At 33.0% G+C, this 6,000-nt stretch overlaps 1 protein-coding gene across 1 annotated transcript in view; it reads right to left on the minus strand.

Moving 5' to 3' along the window:
* LOC143252784 (kinesin-like protein KIF26B) overlaps positions 1-3,411 on the minus strand; it is a 65,416-nt gene extending 62,005 nt beyond the window's left edge. The window contains exon 1 of the mRNA XM_076505473.1: positions 2,846-3,411. The gene's annotated coding sequence lies outside the window, so the exon portion shown is untranslated. The remainder of the gene's footprint in view (positions 1-2,845) is intronic.
* Between the last annotated feature and the right edge of the window lie 2,589 nt (positions 3,412-6,000).

Below are 6,000 nucleotides of genomic sequence, written 5' to 3' on the forward strand. Positions count from 1 at the left end.
ACTCAACATATTATGAAACCAAATAAACACAGCCACAAAACTATGCTCACAGGATAAAATTAATGAAGAAATCAACAAAATAAAACACTTCATCAAAATCAACAAATTTCCTCCTCAAAACGTCCAAAAAAATTATACACACACCTAGACCAATAACACAGTCAACAACAAAAAACCAATTATAAATCCTAACATCTAACTGCAACGCCCCCTACAATCCCGTACCTATTTACACTCTCGTCCGTAAGACATGTGCCCGGTAACGGTCAGTTGCAAACTCTGTTTGTTAATCTGAAGATGACATATGAAGGTCAAAATGTTGTTCTCTACCTTATTTTAATTAAAGTTTTAATACCCATACCAGTCTTGAGAATACAATATTCAACGTATACTAGAATACTCCTCCCCACACCATTACACCACTTCTCACTGTTCTTATTAGGGAATAACATAAGTGGAATCATATGCCTCATATATTCTTCTTTACGTTTATACTCTGCAGTTAATGCACAAAATGGTAAACTGTGCCTCGTCAGACAATAACGGATTATTGCATTCATACAATTTCCACAGTTTATACTTTAAGCATTAGTAAAGCCGTATTTTCGTGTCTGCGTATGAGATTTTCCAAGAATTTGAGTCCATATGACAGTTGAGTAAAATTATTCTTGTAGTACTGTTGGAGATAGATTCTGACGACAGATGTTTTAACAAGCAAGTTGTAAAAACAATATTATTACACATTTGCTACTAGACCTGCATTGTCCTTTTAATGTCAGGAATGTTTTTCCTCTTTCTTATTATTTTGTAAGCCAATCAATATATTCTGAAATATGTTGTTGTTTTATGAGTCTAATTTATTGTTTTTATTTCGTTATTCAAAATAGAATAACTGAACTTACAGAAATCAAAAATCACCTGCCACGTCAGTTTCTTGCGTATAGCAAATAACTGGAGCGCTTTGGTGGTCATTATTAAATGGCCAGTAAGTGTTTACGTAAATATTTTGTGAAAACAAGAATTTCAGCTACCGTTTATATGTATTATCCTTGAGCTTAAAAATATCATGAAAGAATATTTTTATTAGTTTCAGTTAGATTGTTCTACACAAAAGTTCATTGTTTATTTGTAACAATACAAAATTCGCTTCTTAAGGAAAAAAAAAACATTATATGGTCATCTGGTACTTTAACTGTTTACATCTTAAGGTATCTTATCTTAAGATAAAACTTTGTAAGGACTTCATGCGTAGATAAAATACAGACGAAACGTTTCAAACTATAATACATTACAACAAAAAGAATGTTGTTTTTTATAAACTAAACACAGCTGAGAGACAATTTATTAAATAGGCTTACTTGTTTCAACATAACAGAATCATTGCTATAATTCATTTCTAATTAAAATATAAAATGCTTAAGTTTTAAACCTTTATTGACATGTGAAAGTAACTTCATTTTTCTCTGTTTGTGATGTCTTTTTATTCTTATGATATATACCAATAAATCTTCCTATCTGTAAGATATATTTATCAGAACAACAATCTTATACACACACACATACATACGCAGGATTCAGGTTTATCGCCTATATTGTAATCATGTTATTTTAGTAATCTTAGTTATAACTTCTATCGTTGCCAACGACTACATGGTAAAGTTTAAATATCCAGGTCCAGAGAAGGAAATAATTTCCGTTGTGTTAGATATCAATCAAGTTATGACAAGTAAATTTCATGCTTCAAAGCTTAAAACGTCAAATTACATGAATAAACCACAAACGTGGAATAGACAAACTCGTCAGTTTATGATATACACCACCGCTGCGTTAGAACTTCTGTTGAAAACATGTTTTGAAACATGTTTGATGTTTCATAAGTAGGCTTTCTGCTAAAGGTTCTTCTTACCGGATGAATACCAAGAAGATAGGAAGACTGATGAAAAGAGATGAAGATAACTCTACTTGTTGAATGTTAGAATGAGAACAAAGACGTTCTGAGAGCTACAGAGATTTTAACAAAGGAACCGAAAGTGTATGATATTCTGCAATTCAACCTTGAATCACACACACCTACACAAACATCTTAGACGGACAAACATGCATACACCACATCATGTATGAAGTTGAACATATTGTCAAAATTCTAAAGAATGTAGCACATATGGCTAACATATTCAAATCACTAAAGCTATGCTATGAAATATAATATATATATATATAATATAATATATTACGCTTTTGCACAGATGTTAATTTTACTTTGCCATCGAAAGAAATTTTGATAGGAAAGGTTCAGTCGCTCATTTAGTAAAGTTAAGAAAGTAACATATAAATAGTTAAATTCAAATAACCAGTCAAATCACAAAAATAAATTAATTATTAAAAACCGTACTTGGGAATGGAAGTATATTCACAATTCATAAGCATAATTAAGTGATTTACCTTTAGATAAACAAACAACAATTTCTACAGAACATTATTCGTCTTCTAAATAATTTATTATTGTTACAAAGCTCATAGATAGACAGATGAAGTGAAAAAAATGTATAAGTTAGCGTCTAATTTTCTCTCACTTGTAAAACGCTATGCATAAATATTATACATAAAGAAAACAATCATTTTTGCATTGTCATTGTTTTGTTTCAAATAACTGATATACTAACTTGTTGTACATAGAGAGTTAATACTTAAATAAGATGATGTTTGTCCAAATAAATCCTAATAGGTGTTATATTACCTGTGTTCGTAGTGTATGATCAAGTCAGTAAACAATCGAAACAAACATAAAAACAAAGAATTACTTGATTAAATAAAGGATTATATTAACAAAGTATTTTAGATTTACCTGGTCACTTCTAGCTATAGATGGATTTCCTCCAAAACGTGAATAAAAGCCCGCCTGGCTAAACTCTAAACAGCGCGCTTGTCAAAGAAAGCACTGATGTGCCAGGTGGTTCACTCAAACAATTGATTCAGCGTCGTTGGGGTTTGTGGTGTTCCACACACGCAAGTACTTAGTAGATTTATTTCAGTCGACCTCGTTGTAAGTTCTAGCAGGATACATTGTTGAAGCAGGATCTCAATTTCCATAAACAAGTACATCTTGCTGAGTTACCATTGTCTTTTTCGTATCACTTTACCAACTGTTAGCTCAAACGAAACATAGCAAATAGTACATTAAAAATAGAAGTGTCTTAGCTTTGGCGATCTAGGACCTCTCCCAATCTTTCAGTCAACAAATAGCAATTGATTTACCTAGAAATTCAATGCTCATATTGTGTTTTAAACACCTGTGTTTGTCTTCTCTTACTCCAAAACTGATGTCAAAATTATACATGAAAAACACAACTTCAAATTTTAAGGTTTCTAAGGTTCAGCGTTGCAAGAAGACGCATCCAACCAGATTCTGCCAATACTGACAGTAAGTGAGGGCGAAATTGGTGTGTAGCTCGAGCTTGTGGTCTCACTCTTGTTACGCTTGTTCTGCGCATGTCAATATAATATTGTCACGCAAGTCACGTAACGAGCTTTGAGCTGGAATTGACAGATGTCTCATGATATTTGAGAAAGAAGAACGTTATATTTTTAGTGGAGGTATATATATAAAGAAAGCCTAAAACTGTTCCTGTAATTTAACAGAACAAATTGCCCAATTTCAGTTTTGTTGTTTTTCTTAAATACTTTTTCAAAACTTTAAATATCGCTTGTTCATACTCCTAGCAGAGGTGATACATCTATCAGCTTACTCTTGACTTAAACCTTACAACTAAGCAACATACGACAATTATTCGATATGTTTGTTTGTTTTTGAATTTCGCGCAAAACTACACGAGGGCTACCTGCGCTTGCCCTCCCTAATTTAGTAGCGTAAGACTAGAGAGAAGCTAGTCATCACCACCCACTGCCAATTCTTGGGCTACTCTTACCAACAAATAGTAGGATTGATCGTCACAATATAACGCCCTTACTTCTGAAATGGCCAGCATGTTTGGTGTGCCGGAGATTCGAACCCGCGACGCTCAGATTATGAGTCGAGTGCCTTAACCACTTGGTCATACCGGGCCACTATTCGATATCCTTACTCGGAGTGCCTTAACCACCTGGTCATACCGGACCACTATTCGATATCCTTACTCGGAGTGCCTTAACCACCTGGTCATACCGGACCACTATTCGATATCCTTACTCGGAGTGCCTTAACCACCTGGTCATACCGGACCACTATTCGATATCCTTACTCGGAGTGCCTTAACCACCTGGTCATACCGGACCACTATTCTATATCATTACTCGGAGTGCCTTAACCACCTGGTCATACCGGACCACTATTCGATATCCTTACTCGTCAAGCCTATCATAGTAATTAAATGTTATATAAGACAATATTTGTGAACTGATTCCTTTAATCCAGTAATGTTCTAGATTCACAATAACCTTAAACTTTTACTGTTAAACAGTCTAAAACTTATATTTTACATATATAGTACAAGTCTCTGTAACTGATGATATGGATCAAGTAGATAATATTTCTTCCTATAAAAAAAACTATTCTTAACAATTTTAATAAAAATGCTGTAACAGTGACATCTAGCATCCAAAGTTGTAATACAAAATTACATATTAAAATCAAGGAACCTCAGCATCTTCTAAAATAAATATAATAAAAATAGGAAGTAATAATACTTGCCGAGAAGTACCAATGATATTTTTAGCCAAGCTAACTTTAGCAGTAATGAACAAGCAATCTGGTAGTTTAGATTTTTACGTTTTACCTGGTTTTTACGTAGATTAAGTGTAGAAGAGTTCGCTATCTTAGTTTGACCTAAATCCATTGTTTTACCTGTAACATCTCTACTTCAGCAGTAACACCGATTTATCTTAAAAATTTGCCCAAGTACATGTTATGGTGAGGATAGAAAAAATAATAACCATAAGATATATTTAAGACATTTATGCTATACGACTTATTCTCATACATTCTGAACGTCAGAAGTTTCCAAATAACCTACACAAAATCTGAACTCTGTTGAACAATAATTGTTTTGAACTCTTATAACTTTCCTCGATATATCTACCTGACTATCTATAACGTGTATATTCCGTCGTCTGCTTTCAGGTTTTTGTTTCTGGCTTGTGGTCAATCGATCTTTGTTCGTTTGATCTTTAATTTTATCAAGTTCTCTCTTTGATGACATATAAATATACCTTTTTCTTACATTTGTATCACGCACGAATACATATATAAACATGCTGGGTGAATGAATAAAATTATTGATTATATTACACAAGCAAAATACTATCTCCGCTTTTTTAACTAGATTTTGACTTTTTTTTATTCAGTGGCTTTGTCCTTATATCAAAAATGGTTTTATTAGTTCAGCAGTCGATCGTCAAGTACTACTCGTCTCTTCTCATATTTTAATGTTTTAATTAGCTGTTTTAATATTTTCTGTGCAGTCCTAATTAAGATATACAAAATTAAAACACGATAAAAAGTCCTTTACTAATTAATTATACACTGTAGAGTAAACATTAATATGAATTTTCTTCCTCCAGAGGTTTGAAAACATAGATTTTTTTAAAAGAGTAAACGTTATATTGGTGAAACCATATTTCTTCTTGTACTTCTTACAGTGACACACCAAACATGTCATTTCAGTCGTGGGAGCATTATAATGTGACGGTTAATCCCATTATTTGTTGGTAAAAGAGTAGCTCGAGAGTTGGCGGTGGGTGGTGATGACTAGCTGCTTTCCCTTTAGTCTTACACTGCTAAATTAGGAATGGCTAGACCTCGCGTAGCTTCGCGCGAAATTCAAACCAAGCCAAACTTATTTAAGCATGAAACATAAAAAACACATGGAGAATAAGAATACTTAAGTAATCCACTATAAATAGATAAGAGAAAGAAAATAAAATACTGTGATCAAAATTTATCTTGTTCTGGAAAAGTAAGAAGCTTGAGATAACTGTATCTAAATTACAGTCTGTACACAACTA

This window comes from Tachypleus tridentatus, chromosome 1 (assembly GCF_004210375.1).
Source record: "Tachypleus tridentatus isolate NWPU-2018 chromosome 1, ASM421037v1, whole genome shotgun sequence".
NCBI classification, from domain to species: Eukaryota; Metazoa; Arthropoda; class Merostomata; order Xiphosura; family Limulidae; genus Tachypleus; species Tachypleus tridentatus.